The sequence below is a fragment of the Grus americana genome, chromosome 14 (assembly GCF_028858705.1).
Source record: "Grus americana isolate bGruAme1 chromosome 14, bGruAme1.mat, whole genome shotgun sequence".
NCBI classification, from domain to species: Eukaryota; Metazoa; Chordata; class Aves; order Gruiformes; family Gruidae; genus Grus; species Grus americana.
The window spans coordinates 8,404,543-8,427,970 of record NC_072865.1 but is presented as its reverse complement, the minus strand read 5'-3'; the positions used below and the strand labels follow the sequence as shown (position 1 = coordinate 8,427,970).

General features: G+C 44.8%; 1 protein-coding gene across 4 annotated transcripts in view; it reads right to left on the bottom strand.

Annotated features, from left to right (window-relative positions):
* SGCD (sarcoglycan delta) overlaps positions 1–14,921 on the bottom strand; it is a 342,386-nt gene extending 327,465 nt beyond the window's left edge. Inside the window, exon 1 of one of the 4 annotated variants that reach the window (XM_054841867.1) lies at positions 14,850–14,921. The gene's annotated coding sequence lies outside the window, so the exon portion shown is untranslated. Of the gene's footprint in view, positions 1–8,642; positions 8,926–13,699; positions 13,810–14,849 lie in introns of those variants that run through there. The other 3 variants (XM_054841870.1, XM_054841873.1, XM_054841868.1) reach the window with 3 other exon arrangements.
* Positions 14,922–23,428: the final 8,507 nt, after the last annotated feature.

The following is a 23,428-nucleotide window of genomic DNA, read 5'->3' as shown; positions in this document are numbered from 1 at the left end:
CCAATCCACTATGAGGAACAAGATCAGCCCTGAAAGAAGGAGCACAAAGTCACAGCAGAGGACCATGCCAGGGTTAAGTCAAAGTCTGTAATGGAGCACGTCACAGGGGGGTGACACACTGAAGAGGGCTCTCAGTCTAGGACAACACCGCAAGGAGACCCCACGTCTGCTAGGACACACCAGCTGTACAACGCATACATCTTGCCACCTTCCATCCAACTCTTCGCTGCAACATTTTTCTATTTCTGACTCAACTATAATATCCTCCACATCAGTAATAGGAAGATTCTTAAATACGATACTTAAAATTATTCACCTCTGACTTCACAAAGCTCTTTCAGGAAATACCTGTTAACAGAAGTCATCATTACTGTAACACTCAGGAATTAGCGTATAGGTGCTTTTTGTCTAAACCAGTAAATAAAATGCCCACCTTCAAAGTTATTTGAAAAAAGTGTGAAAGGAAAGCATGTAGCAGCACAGAGCATCAGCCTGCATGATCCCACCATAACTCTCAGAGATACCAACTTGGGCAGAGGAATTTAGAAGCGCCTGTGGCTCAGCAGCCGAAGAGCTCCACTGCTGAAGTCAGACAGAAAGAAGGGGAACAAAGACAACAGGACAAAAGAACGCTATCTAACAGATTTCTTTTTCAGGCAATTCAACCAATACATCAAATCTTTTATTCACACCTTCAAAACTCATCATCTGTTGGTAATTAATTACTATATGCCTGACTCCGTTCCCAGTATTTTCACTGACACCAGTGGCAGTAGGATTGGCCTCTTCCCTATTAGCTAACTCAAACCTGTAACATGCTCTTGAATATCTCATTCAGATCTAATATCTCCTTTAAGTATCCATTTCTGGCAGGGCATAAAACAATCAACCCATCATCAAAGCGCTGCAGTTGCACCATTACCCCCAAAAAATTAATCACGTTTCCGTACATGCAAGGCAAGCCTTTTGCAGCACACTCTGTTAAACAGGAGCAGATAAAAGTGCATTTCCCGGTGCCTATACTGAAGCTGTAATACAGCTAATGATTTGCTACAAAACGCTAGAGCAAGCTCTGTGAACAAAGCTGCAAAATAATTCAGCTATTCTGGACCAACGTGTAAGCAGAAAATCGACCTATACTCTGTAAGGACTATGATTCTTCTTTGGTCTTACTGAAACAAAATACCTTATTTAACCTGACTGGTTTTTATAATTCTCACTCTGAAGTTTATTTCGGATTCACTTCTTTGAGAAGGCATGTATACTAAAAGATGAAGTTTGAAAGTTGGAATATTTGTAAACTTGATAATGTAAAACTGCTAAAATTGAGGGTTAATGTTTTACCTGACCATGACAGTAACAACAGTGAATTTTATCCTCCTTCAGATAGATAGCATAAGGTAGAAAGTTCATTTACAATCCATTTATATCCATAAAATAAGTTGCAAGAGGAGCAAGGCTGCCCATGCTGACACTCCAAAAAAAGTTTATGCTTTCTGCATAAACAATTTTGTAATTCAAATATACATATATATATAAACAGAGAGATTTACAGGGTTTTTTTAAGTCACGGAAAGGCTCTCATACCCCATGCCGTGGCTACGCATCTCGTACATAGACATGGACAACTCTCAGCATAGCTCAAGCTTCACTCCCCAACTCCGCTCTTCAGATCTCACACTTGCAACAATCTAAAAGTCAGAATGAAAGCTGGGGGTTGCGGCAACGCACAATTTTGAAAGACTTCAAAAAGTTACTGGAGCAAGACACACTGCACAAGATTCTCCTCTAAGAAGTCAGACTAGCAGCAGCCCAATAGCTCAAACCAGCTCTCATTTAATTAGCTATTTGGTATGTATAAGAGAGGCTGCAGGAAGCGCCCAGTGCTGCATCCTCATTTGTGCTTTGCTGTGATCCATACAGCAGCAATTCAGTCCTGAGTGAAACAGAGCTCATTATCCAGCAGAGATGAACTCTCCTCAGGAGAGAGGTGTTTCTCCTGCTGTTAATAGCATCAGCTCGATATGATCGCCCCCACCGCCCACTCCTAGCGGAGCGCAGCCGATACGTGAAGGCGATACAGGCGGCCTGCGTGGTGGGAAGGACCTGGCAGAGCCGGGCTGGAAGCAAGGATGGAGATTGGTCTCTAACAGGAATTGAAATACTGACTCTTCAGAACAAGTTTACAGGGCAGGTAAGAATTTGAAAGCAAATTCAGGGCTTGCTCCCGTTTGAATTTGTTTTCACAAGCCAGTGCGGAAGATGGGAGAGCCTTCCCTGGGAGGCTGACTTTCATCCCCAGCTCACAGGCACCTCCAAACGATGCTCTTTTTGCTTTCCGAGTAGCACGTTCCACATTTGCCAGTTGGGCACAATTCCCTGTCTAAAAGAGGGTTAAGACCCATATCGTCATCCTCTGCAGACTCTCAGTTCATGCTTTAAAAGAACACTTCCATTTATTTAGAAAACGTCCAGCGCAGAGCTGGGTCATGCCCTTTGATCAAGCAGGGGAGAGCATTCGGAGTCCCACTCTACTTAAAGAGCCTCACACCACCGAGGCGAGCAGCTTAATCTGCTCTGCCTACTAAAAGCCTCAGTAAATGGCACCTCATTGATTTAAGTGGTATAAGAGCACTGATACTCCGTGCTCGGAAGAACACAGCCCTGAAGCCGATCACGTCACTCGCTGGGTTGGTGGCAGACAGGGAATGAGCCGGGTCTCCAAAATACTGCTGTATTCAACCCAACTGCAGGAACAGCCCATCGCTTCCCCCCCCACCCCTTCATGCTTATCATCTTGCTTTTATCTGGCAGCATTTTAACAGCTGTTTTCTTATCACATTAAACCGACATTTCTGACAAAAAACAAATGTCTAATTCTCCTGGATTTCCGCACAGTATGCTACAGGGTAGCAAATCTCTACTGAACCATACTGTCTATTTGCCTGAGCACAAATGCCTTCCCATCTTCAAAAAGAATCAAATAAAAAAAACCCCCAAAACAAAACCAAAAACCCAAAAGTCTCGGTCACAATCTTTTGCTCAAACTTTCCCCCCACCAAAAAAAAAAAAAAACCAAAACCAAACCAGCATGCCAGGCCTCCAGCTAGTGGCACAACTGGCACAGTGCTGGGGAAGTCAATGGAGCTATGCTGATTTATGACAATTAAAGATCTGGCCTGGAGATGAGTCATGTGGATTAGTTGCTGCTTGAATTTCAAGTAATTCAAGGGGTTTGGTTTGGGGTTTGTTTTCTTTGTTTATCTCTGATGTACTGTAAAGCTTCAGTCACTAAAGGCCAACTCCAGCGTATCTTCCTAAATATTCAAGAAAGCTGAATATTTAAGAAGCACTTGGATCTAGGAGATTTTTCAGGTGTGCTGGTTTGGACACATCTTTTCTGTCACAGCCACCTACTCTGCCATCTGAAATAGTCATTAACCTACAGATTGAGGCAGCTACTTTTGATCAAGAGGTGAAAAATCACAGCTTAGCTCTGACCTTTAAAACAAGAAGGGAAAAGAAGAAGGGAAAAAACCAAACAAAAAACATTCAGGCGGGGAGGGAGGCTTTGGGACTCCTTTCCCCGCCGTCAGTCAGAGCGATGTGGCTGGCGGTTTTGGGTGCCTTGTGCGATATGGTCTGTTCTCCCTCTGCTGAGCAATCCAAGCACTACAGAGAATAACGGAGCTGCCTTGCAGCAAGAGGTCCTTCAGTCGTATCAGTATTGCACAGGAACAAACTTTATTTCTCAGGCTAACGCTAGAAAAAAAGGAAAAACAGCCACGGAGATCTGCTCAGCCCCATGCTCCCACCTCACCCGCAGAGATGCACGCCAAGCCAGGCCGTAGCTGCCACCCGCCATAGCTTAACTCAGGTCTGCAGAGCGCTAACTGGGCTGGTGCAAACCCCCACAGCACAAGTACCTGCTCACATGTGGGAACCAGCACATCAGCTGGTGGCCAACAACAGCTACAAACCAGGCAAACCTCCAGAGAAGGCAGGAAAGGTTTCAACTAAACGGTTAGCCCTGGCTGCCGCATTTCCAAAGAAGAAATGAGCCTGTCTTATTGCTCACATCTTCCATACAAGGAACGAACAAAAACACTATGCCAACATTTCAGCTGCTGGGGTGATTCTAGCAGATCTTGGCTTATCCCAGCAGTGGACAACTTCTCCTTGGATGTGGCCCCAGCACCGCTCTTCTGCATTCACAGCAGTTCTCCAACACCCAAGCTGACAAACCCTACCAATCCCTTGGACAACAAGGGGCAATAATGGGAATACTACTATGACCCAATACTACCAGCTTACCACTTCACAATGCATTAGATTCAGGGGGCTTTCTGTGCAGCACCAGATTCTTAAAGACGTCAATAAGTTAAAAAATAAAAATAATAAAACTCCAGTGTCCATATCAGATTCTTTGGCTAAACTGAGTGGAGATGCTGAGATTTTACAAAGTTTTCTCCTCCATGAGGAACCAGTATCCTCCCTTACTAAGCAGAGGAGCAGATACTCACCCTAGTGCTCCATTTTTAGTGAAAAGCAAGGTCTCCCATTTCTCAAAGGCACCCCCCCCAAAAAAACCCCCACAAACAAAAAACAATCAAAAAACCCCACACATCCCTTTTCACTAGCTCTACTCAAATTCAACAGAACAGCAGCTAAAAATATGTCAGAAATCAGGGGGTGGGAGGAGGGGAAAAGAAAAAAGAAAAGGCTTGACACAAGAATGGCAAGATTTCAGGTGTGATCCATTGCCTGGTAACGTCAACACGATCCTTTTGAACCATTTCAGATACAAGCCACATCCAGGTGAGCTGCTATTGAGCACAGCTGATGAAGGTAGAAGGGAAGAAAGCACAGAATTCACAGGGAAAACACACAGATATACAAGTCATACTTATACCAGCCCTTGATCAGTGGGCTGGGAAAAGCATTCCTTTGTTTCTTTTCAATATTTAGCCCTAAACTGGAAAAAATACTGGCTTTCCCATAGGATCCGTCTTAAATCCGTGTGTGTGTGTAAAAAGTCTTTAAGACCTAAGATTTTTCAAGGTTATTTAAAAAGACATTGCAAAGTTCTTTACTGTGTTTAGTAAACTCCTGCCCCCCAAAAAGTTAACAATACGTTTTCAAACTTCTCCAGGCACATTCAGCAAAAATCTCTTATTAAAATCAATGAGAGACAAGCTGTTAGCTACATGTCATGCCGGAAAGCTGCAGATGAAATGCAGAAAGTGCCTATGCTTTCACTCCAGATCCAAAAATTCAAACATTTTCAGTTACCTCATAAATCAAAGTTTGTCATTAAGCTACTCCTAAAGTGCTATCTTGCCAAAACCTCTGGAAAAGCATCGAAGTAGCGTTATTTTTCTGACAATCACTCGGGAAACATTACTCGGGTGAGGAGCTGCGGGTTAGTGCAAACCCTGCCTCCGTTAGGGTTCTGGGGACCAACGGTATCGAGGCGTATCTGCTGGTAGCCAGAGACAAATGGACTCTGAGGGTGACTGTGTGTGTGCGAGCTTTTAGGATGAGACACTTTTCACTTCAAGCACACCTAAGGGACTCAATGTAAACTGATAACAGAGCCTGGGATTCTCACAAATAAAATAAAAAGCAGGAGTAGACAACAGAGAAAGTTAATTTTCACCTAGAGAACTGCAGTGTTAGAAGATTGCCCTGGAGGTTTTAATCAATGCAAGTGAATCTTTTATTTTTTTCTCCAGTATTCCCAAAATAAGTCAATAAAATGCCAGCACTTTCTCAGGATAGAGTGACCATTTTCCAGCAAGCTTGAGTTCAAGTCTTCATTAAAAAAAAATTAAAGAAATGTATTATGATTTTGAAGAAAAATAGCAAGCAAGGAAACAGAGGCAGCAGGATAACCTTACGAGGCATGGTATGTTTTCAGAAAAAAAAAAACCCTCTTCTTTTATTCTTGAGGATAATTACAAACAAAGACTAGTCTAAGCAGACTTTACTGGTGCACAAAAATACCTGCAGCTACCCTGGCCCCTAAGAACAGCAAGAAATTTGAAAAACACACACCACCACCAAACACTATCTAAAGGCATTTCCAGATCCAGAACCTTTTCCCCCGTGAGGGAAACACACCTACTTGTCCATCTGCTTCATCACAGATGATATTAAGCTCCTTATGCATTCAAGCAACTTCTATTGCACCCACCTAATAACCCATCACCTAGAGGATGCACACGTATTGTGTCCAAACACGTCACCTTAAATAAAGAGCAACAAACCACATTATGTAATACACTTCTATGTAATTATAAACACCTGAATAACCGGCCCAGAAGGTTTGCATGCAGGTGCTCTCTCCTGGCCAAATGAAATGTAGGCAAGGAGCTTTCTCAAGTCATGAGTCAATTTACAATCCCACCTTCAGCTGGAGCCTGGATAATCTGTTTCTCTGAGCATTTTTTTTTTTTTTAAAAAGTCTCTCCATAATTTCCTCTTTGTAATACTCAGTTGGAATGCACAAACAAAAGAGCTGTCACTTCTTAAGTTTTAAAAGCTTTAAGCAAAATTAGCTATTCTGTTACCTGCAAAAGCAAAGAGGTGCAAAAAACATCAGGGGCACAGGATCCATGATTCCTCAAACAAAGTGTTAGAAGTTTCCAGAAGGCACAGTAAGGATAGAGTCAACTTCCTCAGTACACTCCAACACAAGAATTTCAAGGACTTCAAGGGGTAAACACAACGGTAATTTTTCAGTGGCAACCAGCTGTATGTATGCTAATCAAAGGGTTTAGAAGCAAAGTTCACACACTGTTTTACTGAGAGGTGATGCTCTCAAAAGAGCATTTACTATAAGGAATCTTTTTCTGACTTGTTTCAAAATGATGACTCTTATTTTTCCATTTATCAGTAGAATTTTTTCCTCAAACTAGCATCCAAAATATAGCTCTTCCTCAGAGAAAGAAAAAAAAAGCTTTGAAATACAGAAGAGGTTTCTCAACAGATATACATCAACATGAGAAGTCCATGGATTTATGTTAATTTATGCCAAAGGAAACATAACCAAGATTTCTTGCTTTTGAGATGGAGCTGGTACAATTACGGTCATTTATAGCAGATGCTACTCATCGTAGCACAGTGCACGAGAGCTCGTTCCCATGCCTATGTAATGTCGGAGCAAATATATCTGTTAGTAGGAGGAGGACTCAGTTCAGTACAATAATGTAGTAACGTCACTGGCTGACCTATTCTGCCCAGCACACATTTTTCTTTTCAATGAGACACTATGCAAGTGTTGATTTAATGGTTCATTTATCAACCCCTCTGAATATTAAGCAATTCATTTTGACTTAATTTGGACAATTCAATTTCACCCATCCTTTCTCCCCTTGAAAAATGTGAATTGCTGTCTAGGGAGAAGCTGGTTTAAAAGTTGACTTAACAGGAAGCACTTGCATCTATGGGCTTTATACCCTTTCATAGTCCGATGCATATTTCAATCTGACTTTTTTTTTTTTTTGCCTTTTACATATTATACCTGAAACTCACAAATACTAAAGCAAAGACACTTCAACAAACATTTTTAATGCTGTAAACCAAAAAGCATCTTCTGTAGTATTAGCTACTCCGTAAGACGACCATCGGAAAATTAAGTGCATTGTCAATACAACCAACGAGCTTGCAAAATTCTGTAATACTTAAGGAAAGGAGCTTCTCATTGAAAATCCATTACTTTTCTTAGAAAGTTTTTGTTGCTGGATACATTTTCCCAACGGGAACAAAAATAATAATCAATGCAGGAAACACTTATGCTCTACCCTTTCACGTAAGCAGTATCTCATACCCAGAAGTTTGCATTTCCAAGAGCTCCCGCAGTGAGCCCCGGAGCAGGGGGTTCGGGTCGCGGCTGCCCAGGACCTGCCCGCGGCGCCGACCCACGGCAGCGGCTTCAGCGGGAGCGAGCCGGGGCCGGGGCAGCCTCCCCCGGGGCCGGAGCAGCCGCTGCCGCCGCACCTGTTGGTCACCCCCACCGCCACAGCCCCCCGGTACCCGCCCGGGTAACCCAGCCGCATCCTTCACCCGGCCGGGCGCTCCCACAGCTTTTTTTTCTGATTCAGCCAGATTTCTGCCTGGTTTCACCTGCTGCTCCCGAGGTGCTGCTAAATTCCCCTCTCCGCAGCACCCGCTTTTAACATTCAGCCCATCAGCCCCGTCCTGCCGTGCATCCCCGCCAGCGGCAGCACCTGTGCGGCGGCCCCGCGGAGCCCGAGCCCCGGTGGGTCACTTCCAAAAGTCACTTCCCCACGGCCGCGGGAGCCTCACCACCACCCCCCCGCAAACATAGCATCCCCCTCCCCACAAAACTCGGCCGAGCCTTCCGGAGGGCCGGGCGGCATCCTCCCGCTGCCAAGAGCCACTTTTCCCTCCGGGAATACAAATAGGGAGCCACCGCGCTACGAGGGAGGGATGTGCGGGAGCATCGCGACCCGTACCCGGCGCTACCGCGGGGGGGCTTAGGTGGGGGGGGGTTACCCCAAGGGCCGCGGCTCCCCGCGAAGGGCAGCTCCGGCCAGACCCCGAAACTCCGCCAAGTCCGAGAGCGGGGCTGGGCAGAACCGCCCGGGCATCCCCGCGGTGCTCGGCGCAGCACTCACCTGGGCGGCGGGGCGGGCGAGGGGCGCGGGCAGGCTCGGCCCCTCAGGAGATCATGCCGCCGGGGCCGCCGCGGCCGGGGGCGGGAGCGCGGGGCCGGCGGCGGAGCGGCTCCTCCGGCAGCGGGGGCGCGGCGCTGCCTCACGCCGCGGCGCAGAGCCGCGCCGCCTCCGACACGCGGCCGCGGCGCCCCGGCCCCGGCGGGGGGGGAAGGGAGGGGGTGGGGAGGTTTGGGGGGGGGGCGGGGGCGGGCCCGGACCCGGCTGCTCCCGCCCCGCCCGCGCCTCCGCCGGCACCGGCCGCCCGGCCCCGCCGCGGGGCGCCGCACCCACCGGCACCGGCTGCACACGGCGGAGCGCCTCTGCTCTCCTCAAACGTCTTTTTTCTCTTTTTTTTTTCCCTCCTCCCTTTTTCTCCTATTTCTTTTTTCTGTCACCCCACTTTTCTCCTTTTTCTCCCTTTTCACCCCCCTTTTCTCCCGTTTCCTCATTTCTCCCCTTCGCTCCCTTCTCTCCATCCCCTCCCATTTTCCCATCCCCCTTTTTCCTGCCCCCCTTTTCCCCTCCCTTTTTCCACCACCTCCCCCATTTCCCCCCACATTTCTTCTCACTTCCTCCTTTTCTAATTTTTTTTTTTCTTTTCCCCATCCCTTTCCCTACCAAAGCCTTTTACCAGAGGAGACTGTGGCCAGCAGCCCAGTAGCTGCTTTCTCCAAGAAGATGGCCAGGGGCTGGGGGAAGCAGATGGCCTGGAGGGGAACAGGCCACAGCAGCCACGATGTGCAGTACAGACACCCCACGTCTCCTCCGCCTTGGGACCTGATCAGACCCAACCCGAGCACAGCTGGCACAGGAAGGCACTGCCAGAACCATCCTTCGCTACTGCTTTTGGGAGGGTTAAGATAAGCCAGTGCAGTTTTTCCAAAGGATTTAGCAAAAATCAGGGAAGCAAGGTTTATTGTTCATTTAATCCCAAGCAGCCCACCCTGCTTCTGGCTGTACCGGAATACCCTCAACATCCCAGCCCTTAGGTCTAGCTGGTTCCTGAGTACAAAGCATCACCAAGGCAGCAGGCAGTCACCTACCCAGCGTGTGGTACAAAGGCTTCAGTAGCAGCATGGTTCATTTTCCCTTTGAGTTTCACGTGTTGGAGATGGGATCAATGGAAATGCTTTTTTCCTACCTTAAAAAGGTGGTTGTTTTGCTACTACATGCAAATGCTTTGGTTTTACCAGGCAGCAATGAATGTTCTCCTTCCATGTTTTGTTCTGGAGCTAAGAACCAAGGTAGAGAATTGAAAGAGTTCACCATAAACTCAGTAGCTACTGACTGCTGTTTGCTGGGACAGGTTATACTTGTATTCATGGAGAACTTGTCCATCAAACGCTCACTTGCTGCTCTTCCCTCCTCTCTGCCAGCCCAGGCCCCTTGCTTCCCTTAAAATTCCAATAAAGTGCCAGGTTTTGGTTCATGGGAGGTCTGTAAAATCAGTGCTCAAATAAATGACATTAAGTGGGGAGGTACAGTTAAAAACCAAAACCTAAGCTGAAGGTGTTATCCTGTTTCAGATCTCCTTCCCTCTCTCCAGGTTAAGGACTTTGGGTTTTTTTCTTTTCTGAGGAAGAGAAATGATTACTGATGAACCCTGGAACAACTTAAACAGAAGTATGGATACACACATCAGAGGGATTGCTTCTGTCAACTTAGTTGATTTGTTACTACTGGACTATAAAGTTAATCATTAGCAGAATAGAAATTTGATTCTTGCGAAAGTTTACCAAGAGTTGGTTGGGGTCTTTTACCTTGTGACTCACTGAGTTGCTGCTGTGCCACCGAACCTCACTATCACTAAAACAGCACCAGGTAAAATTAAATGAACTACTAAAAAACCTGATTCACTAGCAAGAAATCTCTTTTTTCCATCTCGGTATCAGACAGTTTGAGGGCCTAGTGCAGTTGTTTTCTTGCCCATCTAAAAGCTTACAAACGACAACAAGTGCTTTTGAACGGCGCATGGAAAGTGCGCGAAGGTTCTGCCCTAAACACATGCCTCTATACGTGCACTCCTTCTACGTGTGGTATTTTATATGGAAAATTTCTGTGTTTGTCTCATCTCCAGTCTCAAAAAAAGTTAAAGTATTGAAAAAATTTGACAGACCAAAAGCAAATAAAAACAGATAAGCAAAACTGGCAAGTATCTAGTACCATAAATTTCATCGAGTCAGGCCAGCAACAAATTTGACCTATGGCTTTTCATTTTCTTTTTATTTTTAATTCTTCCCTCCAGCAAATTCATGACAGTTGTTGTCCTTTGTTTGCATTACTTTGCACTGTGCACTGGATCCAGTTGGCCAGCAATGGCAGGGAATGCTAATTCCATTTAGTTACCGGAAAAAGCAATAAAAGCAAATATGTTTCCCTAAGGCCCCAGCCTGGACTGATGAAAAATCCAGACCAACAAACATATTTTGTTAAAATCAGTCTTGAATGTCATCTCTTTTCCCACTGAAAAGTAAAAGTAGGAAAATAGTATACCAGGCAAACTGAAATCTAAATGATGGACCCTTCCCAGCTGTAGTAATTGCAGCCCAAATGTATCCCCACGCTGGGGAAAAAGTGACAGTCTCCACCCCAGAACCGGGCGAGCCCTAATCACATTTCAGATGTGCCACGAACGCACAAATGCCATACAGCCATAGCTAAGATTATTTAAAGTTATGGGGTCAGTGACAGCAGCAGCTGCTGCTCCTGACCTGAAGGGAATCACGGTTCTGGTTAATGCAAACTCTTGCCCTCCCATTTCTCCCTGGAACTTACTGGGATGTGGGCTGTTCTGCAAGCTGCTGCGATGGGTTCCCAGTGCTGCACTGACCACAGGCAGGGTGTGCTGCAGGGGCAGAGGAAAAGGCAGCGCAAAGATAAAGTAACTTTTCCTGTTACAGATGACTACTTATTTCCCCTGCCTTTAGAAATGAACAGCTGCTGCTCAGGTTTGCCAGCACCCAGCACTCAAATACTGTGAGTGAGAGACTCAGAAATAGGATGATTGTCTGTAAAACAGTCTGATGTTGGGGGAAAAAAAAAAAAAAGCCTCTTTTTATTTGGCTTGTGATTACTAAGTCTGCAGGGATCCTTTTTTTTTCCCCCCAAGCTTTTTCATTAGTTCATGAGGAGCAGAGATCCACTCTTTTTCTTTCTTTTCTTTTTTTTTTTTTTAATGAATGCTGGGATTCTAACATAATCGACTAATTCCAGGAGCTGAGGCTTCAAGATAAAAAAAAAAAGTATACCATGTCGCAAAGCTCACAATGCAATCTCATTGCATTGGCATTGGCAGCGGTTCACTTGGCTCTGGAAATAATAAAGTGGGAGACTGAAATGACAAACAAACCAGAGATCCAAACCAAAGTACCACCAGGGAATGCAAAGCAGATGGCCAGCTAAAGACGACTAGCCCAAAGAATTGCTATAGTCTTTGCAGTAAGATTACCGACAGCATCCACCGTGGTGGCCTCCTTCCTGTGAGCTTGCCTGGCATGGTTTGCATCTTGATGTCCTTGTCATGAATTATTATTAAGAGGAATAAACAAGCTCAAGAGTCCTCTCAATTGCAAATCATTTGTGCACCCTCTCATAGCAAATAAGGAGATTCAAGAGCATTGGAGAGCCCATGCGAGGGTCAGGAACAACTTTGCATTTCTATGCCATCTCAGGCATACCTTGCTTGCTTTAACTATCACTTAGCTGTCACAAAGGTAACACCGATATGTGCTTTCAGGAAGAATTGATTAGCCAGCATGCTTCTATTAAAATGTCTGCTTTGCTTCAATATGCCATATTATTATTTTGTCAAGAGATTTTATTTAAAAGTTGCAAAATTAAGTCTGTGCTAAACAGGAGCCAGCACAGTGGAAATTAGATTTTAGGACTCCCCATAAATATGCAAGTGTGAGCATATGAAATCACATGTAGCAATTCATTTTCAGAAAGAGGAAAAAAAACCTAAATTACATTGTCTTCTGTCATATCTAGTTTGCTTAGCAGAGGAAAACACACGAATACCAACTGTGACCATTTGAACTAAGCAGTGTGGTAAAATGCCCTGCAGAGCTCCATCGGGACTGATCCTTTCTGCTTGCCCTAATCAATACAGTGGTTTATTGGAGAAGAAAACAATTATTGTGGAGCAGGTTTCAGACTGCCAACCCCAGCAGATTCTCCGTGCTGCCAAATAGGATTTCTCTTTAGTTTATGTCCATCCCTAGCACTTAGCAAAGCTGCCCTGTCTTCTTGTGCTTCTAAGCATATAGCTGTTTTCTCAACTTTTCACTCTTTTTACCAGTCTAGAAATGCAATGTTTAACACTGACTAAAACCTATGTGCTTTCCTCTGTGGCCACTCACAGGAGCCCGGATTTTGAACTCTGGACTCGATAGGAAAAGTTGTTCCACAAGCACCTGGAACTAAATCCTACCCACCATATTTGTGGGTGTTACTCCGTTACCTGTCAGTTTGAAATAAGCAGGATTTAATCATTTGGAGATGACAGTGAATTACAGCCCCTCCTGAACGGATACAGCACTCCCGTCCCCCTCTCCCAGGCCGTCTGCTCACAGGCTGCTGCGTCACTGGAGCACGGCCAGGCAGCCATACAAATGCATTGAGTGAATAAGGTCTTCCTTCCCTATCAGCCAATAAAGAAAATTACACAGGCCAGCATATACTAATTTGGGTTCAGTCCTTTTCCCGCTCAAATTAACGTCGGTTTTGCCGTTGACGCTGATGTTAGCAGAAGCTGGCCCAACATCAAGGAGCTAAAATTAGATTGCTTCTGCCATTTGCTGGTCTCCCCTCTTCCCCCGTACCGACCGAGGGAGTTACTGGCCCAGCCGGGAATTCCAGCAACAGCCCGGGGATCCAAGGCACGCCGCTGCCGGGCTCTCAACACCTACTGCGGGAACTCGGGGAACAGGAGCCCTGCAGTGACCACAGTCACACCACCTCTGCCCCCGCAGCACCGCAGCCAGGGCCCCGGGCACGCTCGCCCCTCTGGAACTCACGTGCCGAAGCCAGCCTTAAACCAGGGCAAAGAAGGAGACACGCATGGAAAATCCTTATCCAGCGGGACTCAGAGTCAGGGGATGGCAGCTTCCCAGGGGGGTGCCCACGCACGCTCACGTGGGTGTATGACACACACCGCTGTCCTCAGAGATGCCCCATGCGGGGCTGTCGGATTTTTATCCCATTTCCACAATGCAGAAGTCACTTGTTATCAATATTGGTGATGCCAAAGTTGCTTGTTGTCAATATCGGTGATGCTACTTGAAAAATCAGAGGAAATCCATCACAGCCCATGAGGTTATTCTGGTGTAACGAGCAGCCCCTGCATCTCATTTTTCAGAAGTGAGCCTCAGCCCTTACATCTCCATTTCTGTGCTGCACAAAGCCACGCAGGTGGTGGCTCAACGCAAGGCTTGTGGGGCTTTTCTGCGGTCCACCAACTCATGATCTCCCTGCATACATGCAGGTGTGGATGCACACAGATGCTCACACACACGTACATATAGAATTATCCTCCACAGTTTTCATCTGAAACAGTATTTTTTCCTTTAGGCAGTAGTCTGCCTATCAGTGTGTCTGAGTATAAAGATACACAGACATTTACCGGCAAGGCTGAAAAGCGTCCTCAGCCACACTTCCATGGAGCACACATAGCACCCTGATTTGCACATATCTCGGAAATGCAAACAGTTCCTCTCTTTTCATATTCTGCTGTTACAATAACTTTGCAGATAACTTTGCTTACTGGACTTGTATCATGGTGGGTGTAACTACCAGCAATAGCTTGCCTGTTACTAGGAGCAAAGTCACATGCTGTGATTGCTCATATGCTGTTCAGATTCTCTAACAACTGAGAGAAAGGGAAAAAAAAAAGAGAGGAAAAAAAAGGGTAACTTTCTGAGACACATTCTTTCATTGTCTCTGTGGCTGTGAATGCTCTCTGTTATACAGATTTCCTTTAACTGGTCAATCCTCACCCTGTTTCCACAAACACGGAAAGCAACTGTTTATAATTCCAAAATCTCAGCCTCGTGCCAGATAACATTTGCCAATCAACTGCCGAGGCAAGCTTCACACAGAATAAAAAAAAAAAAAAAGAAAGAGAAAAAGAAGGAATGGCACATTAAACAGACCAGCTCTGATTCTTACCTTCAGAAGCAGACTTCGCTCAAAGCTCAGAAATACTTTTACTTTGCTGGAAGTCTCTGAACTATTTTTAGCTTCCCTTGGGGATGCCATATAGGGAGAGCAGCCCCCTCCCTATCATTACTAATCTGCCTAACAGGACACCTGCTGCTAGTGAGTCATGTTTTGTGTGAAGCTAATGGTATATATATAGACAAAACGTAAAGACAATTGCTTATTTTCCTCCATACCCCATGTGTTGTTTGTGCCTTCCTGTTACTCTAAGCAAATCAAATCAGCGCAAAGAAGACAGTGTAAAGAAGACAAATACACAGGAAAATTCACGTTCTCTTCAGACCAGAATCTCTAAGAGAGGTATAGCAGAAGTATGCTTGTTTATATTTGTGGCGTATATACCTGTGTGTATACGTATATCTGCACTTTTACACATGTACAGAGTGATCATGTTCTTGCAAGTTCCTGCTCTGTTACATGCTAACTAGTGTTTGGACTGAAAACGTGAATGGATATTTAATGATTATAAATCTAAGCTCCATCCTGAACCTGTCTTTCCTACTCACACACAGTAAGAAACAGCAAGCATGAAAACGGGCATATTTAGGGGAAACTCAGGTTTATAACCCACCAGCACGGAGAAGAGGAACCTACCACATGTTCTCCATATAACCTTCCGGGTACAAGGCAGAAGTAGCCTGGTGGCTGTTAAACATCAGCTGTATTCCCCTTTGTTTGCTTCACAGCCATTACTTGCAGTGGCAAATACATACATAGAACAAGCCTTTGGTCTGTGCTAGGAGCCTGATTTAGCTCCCCCCCCAAGCCATGCATTTCATTGTTATGGGCTGCACTTCTGAACTTTTGAGAGCTGCAGTAAAGAGCTGCTAGGTTTGGCTTTGTGATCTCTGGAAGATCTCTCTTTTATTCCTTTCTTCTCTCTCCCCTTTTTTTTTTCCTCCAAAATGTGAAATTTTGGTTATTTCTGTCTTTGAAGAAAGGCATTGTCCTGATCTTCTGCCTTGGGCAATACTGTGTGCTTCCATTCGTGATGGATACTGGTACTCACCCTTTTTAACCTTAACTCACCCTACTGTCCTTAAATTCTACAACTTCATCAGTCTTATTAGAGACAATGATAAAATGCCCACTAACTCTAATGGAAATAGGATGAACGCTTACAGGAAATGCTAGAACATTGCACAATAACCTTACCAGTCATGGCCAGAAACAGTATTTAGGCATTGCAACACGTGAAGCCATACCCTGACTGATACAAGCACATAAAGTTGTATCTTCCCCTGATAGAAAAATACCTAAAGTATTCAATGGATAATGAAAAACTTCCTGTAGGTTTATAAAACCATCATATTGAATGTATTGCAGGAGAATTGTTTTAAAATATACACAAAGAAGATACTGCTGTTCCCAGAGAACTCTAGATTTTCAAACATATTTCTTTAGACCCTTGCTTCCCCCCACTCCATTTCCTTTTCTTGTTGAACTGGACAAGGGATGGTAGAAACTAAGAAACTCTCCCAGCCTGTCTGGTTCCCCTTCTCCAAGAGGGGCTGGACTACGCAACAGCAAATGGCCAAATTTTCCTTCTTTGAGCAGCTTAGGGACACGTGCTGCATAAAACCCCGCAAAAGATGAATGAAGCTCCTAAAAACCTGCACTTAAATATGTTCTAGGCTTTCTGAACAGAGTTCAGAAACATGTTTCAAGCTCAGTAATTCAAATAACCCCTGGCAAATCAACATCTTACCACTTAACATGACCATCTGCCAAGTCCGGAATGCATGGGGGAAAGGATTGCCCCAAATATCAACCCTGGGTCTTCTCCAGCAAATAAAGGTGTGGAAAAAGAAAGCCATGTGTCCTTTCCCTTCTATATCCAGCTGCTTCTCCAGCTTCTGCTGTAGCAGGAGCAGCAGGATTTCAGGCAGACAGACCCTGAAGCATTTGCAGCTTTCCTAAGGAGCGTGTCAGCATGACCCACACGCTCTGCAGTCCTCTATTCCCCCCTAGTGACCAGAGCACACTGAGGGTACGGAATCAGCTGCAGCCTTCGAGCTCAGCAGAGCTGCTGCAGCTCTTGAGCACCAGCAGTACATCTGGCATTGTGCTTCAGCACTCCTGCTGTCCTCTCTGCCAAAAACCCACCCGAACCCCCTCTTCACACCTGCCTTCATCTTGGAAGGACAGAAGTAACCAGCTACAATGGGGAGAGTTACAAACCGAGCGCGAGGGTCAGTTCTCCCCTGCCATTCCTCTGACGATAGCCTGAGCGTGCCGCTAACATATTAACTAACACAGTGCCTTTATATGTCTGCTAAACAAAAAAGTAGAAGCAGAAGGAAAAAAAAAAACCCAACAAACCCCTCGGCATGTCTGCCTTGAATCCCAATTAGAAAAGAATTGTTTGCCTTAATTCTAAATGTATTTAGAATATGGAGCATATATTTCCAAAGGATGTTTTGTATTTACAGTGTGTCTGTCTGGTTATACTGCTGCAGTGTAATTGTTTTCCTGCTGAGAATTATAGCAGTGAAGTTACTCTGGGTACGATTACAGCTAATTATAGTTTCACTTTGGAATTTAAAGGCTCCCCTGCAACACTCCCTCCTTCCCACTTTGAGGCACTGGCCTTGGAGCACGATGTGACTGCTGCCCGTAATCGTAGGAACTGAGGTCCATGAGGTCACTGCCAGCTACGTGACATGCAGATGCATTTGAGGTTTAGTAGCTAGAAATGGGTAAGTCATTATGGTAACGGCATGAGGGGAAATCTATAAAGAACACACTACACTGTGGCCATAGCTGAGACAACCTAAGCCAAAACTTTGCTAGGTCTGCACCTGGGGGGAGCTCAACAGCAAGAAGGCGGCAATCCCCGCCTGGCAAGGCTTCAGGAGAGCGAGCCCTGCAGGATTTGTGTCCAGTGGGTGATTTTTGACAAAGAGCAGTTATGTTCATGGTGGTAAACAGCTGAAGAGCGAGGAGACGTTCACTCCCGCGCACAGACTCTGCACAAGGTGACTGCTTTAAGGGCAGAAATAGAGCCCTAGTACAGCACAGGTAAGACGGCAGGCACTGCTGGGCCAAGCCGTGGTGAATTCCTCGACTGCTCCCTAATGGGAAACACTCCTTGACATTTTTCTTAACTGTAGTTATTCCTTTTGCCTCTAAATCTTTAAATCTTGTTGCTAGAATCAGGTTTGCATCATGAATCTCTTCCTTCTATCATAGCTTTCCCTGTCGTCGCTGATAATCCCGAGCAGAGAGCTGAGCGCCGGCTGCACCGGAGCAGCCCCAGACAGCCTTGACCTTAGTTCAGCACAAACCATGTTGATGCCAGTGGAGCAATTCAGGCACCTGAGGAAACCCTGCCAAGCCCCTGCGGCCGGACAGGGCAGAGCGCGCCCCCGCAGCCCCGTCACTCTCCCTGCCCCAGATGGTGCAGCTACGGGAACAAATGTACTCCATTGCTGAGCAGCACCGTGTGTTTCAAAACAAAATGTCAATGAGCTTTCCAGATTAAAACATTAAAAATGTATGAGCAACAACTGTCGCACACGAGGGAGCTAATAACGCTGGTAGGGATTTTCCTTTCAAAAACAGGTAAGATCATTTTTAATATCAGTGTGTTCATATGCAGTTATAGTTTCATCAAGTTGAAGGCCAGGAAGACTCATTAGATCTTCATTTGACCTTATAACAAACTGTTGTATTCTACCCAGCTATTTCTAGTCGAACAGGGCTGTAAGTCCCAAGAAAGTCAATAGTGGAGAAAAGCAGCAAGTCTTACTCTGGAGTCATCAAAAAAGCAGAGAATCCTCTTTTTTTCTCTTGATAATTTGCTCTAATGGCTAAAATCACCTCCCAGTTAAAAAAAAAAAAAAAAAAACCCAGCCACCAAAACCCACACCTCATTTAGTGATATCTGGTTCAGCTTTCAGACACAGACTCTTCTTTCACTTTTCTCTCCTTTTATGACAGAGTATTTTCTTCTCAGAAACAGACTCATACACAAAAAAAAATCACCTCAGACCTTTTTTTTGGTCAACCAAACGCACTGAGCCTTTCAGGCCCCCTATTGTAAAACATTTCCTTAGACCCTCAAACAATTGTAGCCATTCTTTCCTACCCATTCTCCAACTTTTCTGTATCCTTTCAAAGATTCAACACAGTATTTTGCTATTTGAGACCTGTTTTTAGCGATGCTGCACATAAAAGTAAAATTACCTCTTTTCCTGTTATTCACTACTCCCTTGTTTATATATTTAAAGGCCACATAAATTCCTTTTGTCAGGTCATCACAGCAGGATCGATGTGCAGATGCTTTTCGGAGCACTGATCCCTTCATCCCATGAGCGCTACCTGTGCTCCGGTGTGCAGGGCTGTGCCTTTGCACAGACCGACACGTAGTTTGATGGATTCCTCGTTCCCTTTACCAAAAGATTTAGCTTCCCCAGTGCAAGTCTCCTTTCCTCTTCACTGCCTACCACTCTCTGATCTCTGTGCTTTGCAAAAATTTTTCATCTTGTGTTTTGCTATAGACCATTGATAAAAACAACGGAGAGCTTTGGTACTTACGCTTAACCTTAATGTGCCCCAGGAACCACAGGTCCATTCAGTTCTGATTCTCCATCGACAGCTACTTGTTGAGCTCTGTCAAACACTTCTTCATTCATTTAATGTATATTCTAATGTTACTGAATAGTGCTAATGTTTAATCAGCATGCTATTCAGTGCCAAGTCAAACACCTTACGAAAGTCTAAATGCACTAAATTTATACAATCGTTTTTGTCAACCAGGCATGTAATATAATCAGAGAGTGAAAATTAGGTTTCTTTGATAAAGTTTGCCACAAAACCATGTCGTTTAGACTACTTACTAATTTACTTTTGCATTGGCTTTTGAATTATTTAACCCCAAATGATTACAAACTAACTAGCCTGCTTGAGTCTTAGGAAATACTTCCTCATAACAACCTTCTCTCTAAAATTGATATATGTTTCATATGACTGGGTGAGCCTTAGCTCATTCACGAGGCAACTCTTGACTTTCAGGGAAGAGTGGACTGGATTTGCTCCCTGTCGGAAGGTTTCACAGGTAAACTGGGCTTTGATGGGACCAGATGCCTGATGCAGGGGCACAGTACGCTGTTCCTCCCAGTACGCCTTCACGTCCGCCCTGCTTACCACACTTCACTAGCACTTCTAAGGAAAACAGACAAACCAACCCCAAAATCTTCGGTATAATTTTCTTTGCAAAATCTCAGAAACAACTTTATCAAAAGGGAAAATGATTTGTGGCATTTCCGCATGCACCTGCCAGCACACAGCTGTTGCTGCACATGATCTTGTGATTTAGGGCCCCAGTTATACCTGCTCTTTAACTACATTAGTACAAAGCTAAAGGTATAATTTTATGTGCTGAAGGATAGACATATTTAGGAAGAGATCCAGCTGCCAAGAGAATTTTTATGCCTAGTTTCTACGTAAGGTTCATCCACAAAGACAAAAATTTCTTTGTACCAAAAATCCACCTCTTTTTGTTCAGACCAGGTTAGTTGAAGGAGCCGAAAGGTATCTGTGAACCTCATTCCCATTGCCCATTCCCCACCTTGCTCCTTTAAACAAGTTAATTTGGTCCTGCCGGAACCGCTGTTGCCTACCTTATCAAATAATACTGAAACCTCAAGGAATTCAGTGGAGAGCTGTATGTTTTGCACATAAAGACACAACAGCTTCTCAGTGTTCCTGCTGTTATTCAGAAATCATGCAAAATGAAGCTGAGGCAGGGAGCAAAGCAAGGTACAAAACCAAAGGCTTCATACTTCACGAGGCTACCTCATTTGCTTTGCTGTCAGTAACTCAAAACCCCAATGAGAAGAGAAGGGGAGGGGCGGGGAAGAAATAAAAGGAGTAAATTATATGCAAGCCACTAGACTTATCACTTAGCTTTTGGCAAAATATTGACTCCTGAATGATCTTTGTCAAATCTCGTAAAAAAGCAGCCTCCAGGTGATGAATCTTGCCACAGGCATTAAATGGGATGCTGCTGGAAAAGAAAAAGAAGGGAAACGGAAAAGAAGGCTTAATTTTAATTAAGTAAACTACCTGTGTTGGCATTTGGTCACAGCTCTCATGAGCTGGAAAAGTAGGATGCCTGAGGGCTCGATTTTTGTTTGTTTTAAATATTCATGGCATTTTAAATATCTTCTCTGCTGGGCTTGGTGGACCTGATGTAGATGGCTGAACCAGCTCTGGTGTTCCCCGCAGGGAACAGCCTCGGCAGCAGCGCAGTCAGCTCCGAAGGACACTCGGCCAAAACCAGAGCAGAAAACTTACAGTGAAGGCTCTGCTGGGACTGCGCGTCCAGGGAGCTGAGTGCACTGACTGAGGTCAGGAGGGAGATGGATGAATGTGCAGTGTGTCTCTGTCAGCAATCCAGACATTTTGGACTGGTTTTGTGTGCTGACATTTCACTAACACCTGGGGGTTTGCACAGGCTTTAACCCAACTATTGAAGCTAGGAAGGACAGTACTATGAGCAAGGGGTAAGCAGTGGGGAGGAAGAAGAAGAATGTATTTGTTATCTAAAGCAATAATTTATCATTTCCAGACAGTACGGCAGGGTAAAGAATAGTCTCACAGATGAAGAATTGACTTGAGACTGACACCAAACAGGTCTGTCCCAACCTCGGCTGCAGGCTTCCTAGAAGATCTTGGACCTGCTAAATAGAGACATAAGATGGGAAAAATGCTACCTGCCCCTGATGTGGTCTGAGTGGTGGTCCAGTGCCATGCTGACAAGCTGTACTGCAAAGTCACAGTTAAAATCTTGAGGAAGAAATTTGTGTTATATAAAGTAACCTGGATTTTTCATCATTAAAAAAGTGTCATAAGTGATACTGAGATATTCCACACAGTCTGCCATTTCCAGTTTCACTCTAATCCACTAATCAACATTAATTCAACATTAACTTAGGACTCGATTTCTTCACGCAACTCATGTTGGCACCAGGCAATCCACCCAAGAGTCTCTCCCTCAGACTCCTCCTTTTAGAAGTGATTTTTAAAAATCACTTTAAGTGATGTAAGAATACTCCTAAATGTCAGCTGCAGGCAGGAGAAGATAGTTATTGGTCTGTTTTTAGAGAGAATTTTTGGCTCGGTTTCTTCTTTCTACCCTGCTCATCACTGATGTATTTTTAAATGAATCCTAAAATACACACCAGGAAACTCTATTAAATAAAAATCATGAATGGCATGCAGACTGTGCTATTACTGTGCATAAGAAGATAACAAGACTCAAGAGACTGCCCTTTACATTCTGCTGCTCTTGCTAACTACAGATCTGGCCCAGCAAATGCACACGTTCCATGAAGAAGGGAGAGTGCGACGAGCCCTAAACAATATGCCTGGAAAGAGGCCGGAGGAATAAGAGATCAGAGAGATAATCGGGATGCCGTGAGCTGCATCTCTCTGTGTTCTCAATTAACTAAGTGATTGGACATGCACAATCAGAGATCCCGAACGCATCGTTTGTAGGTTATCAGCGATATCGGACATCAGACGGAGCGGTGCTGGACTCCCCCTGTCAACAAACTGGAGGAAAGAATTAGAATTCTGAAAGCTTTTTAAAGCCAGACTCTCACCTCAAGACACAATAAAAGAAAAGCTTTTAGATCACTCCTGGCAGAGGAGTTGGAAAGCTGCCATGCTCACACAGAGTAACTATGGTAATCCATATCAGGTTGCAGAAATCATCTTTAGCATACAGTCTTTTAAGCCCTCCAAGAAGCTTTCTTCCTAATCTACTTAAAAATAAAAAATAAAGGGTGTTTCAAGGTCAAACAGTACCAATAATGGGATCAAAGACACTGACTGGGAAACAGGTCGAGGGTACCTGTCCCTGAGCACCAAGCGCTGTCCCTGCAAGGCAGGAGAGCTCTAATGCAAGAGCCCACAGCTGGGTAGGGGACGGATGTCCCTGTCTTGTGCTCTGCATTACCGTGTCAGCTTGATCATCTATCATCTGCAGCGAAGACTGCCCAATTAAGATGCACTGCAGAAAACCTATGCTTAATTGCTTTGATGCTTAGGTGATTGAGAGCTGAATACATTAGTGTGTCAAAATTACTGAACACAAAGGCCTTGATTCTGTTCTCTTCTATGACGGTGTAAGTGATGCCCAGAGTTCGCCTTCGTGGGCATATGAGGATTGCTGGAGCTTATTTACGTAGGCAGGCTCAGCCCTCGGTGGCACTCGTATTTAAATACTTGGGGCTGCAGTGTGCCTGATCTAAAGGAATTTGATTCTATTGTTCACTTAGGCAGAATTAGGAACATAGAAAATAAAATTTCATTATTTTAAAATTACTTCAAAATTAAACACTACTAGTTCAATCGCCATACTACACGTAGCCCATACTTTTGCCCTGCTTCACCCTGTTGTGTGTGCACAGCCGCCTACACCATCATCTATTCACTCTCATGAGTATTCTTCAAGTATTTGAAGGATCCCTGCACCTCTCAGAACACACTTGAAATTAAAGGCAAATGAACATCATTTG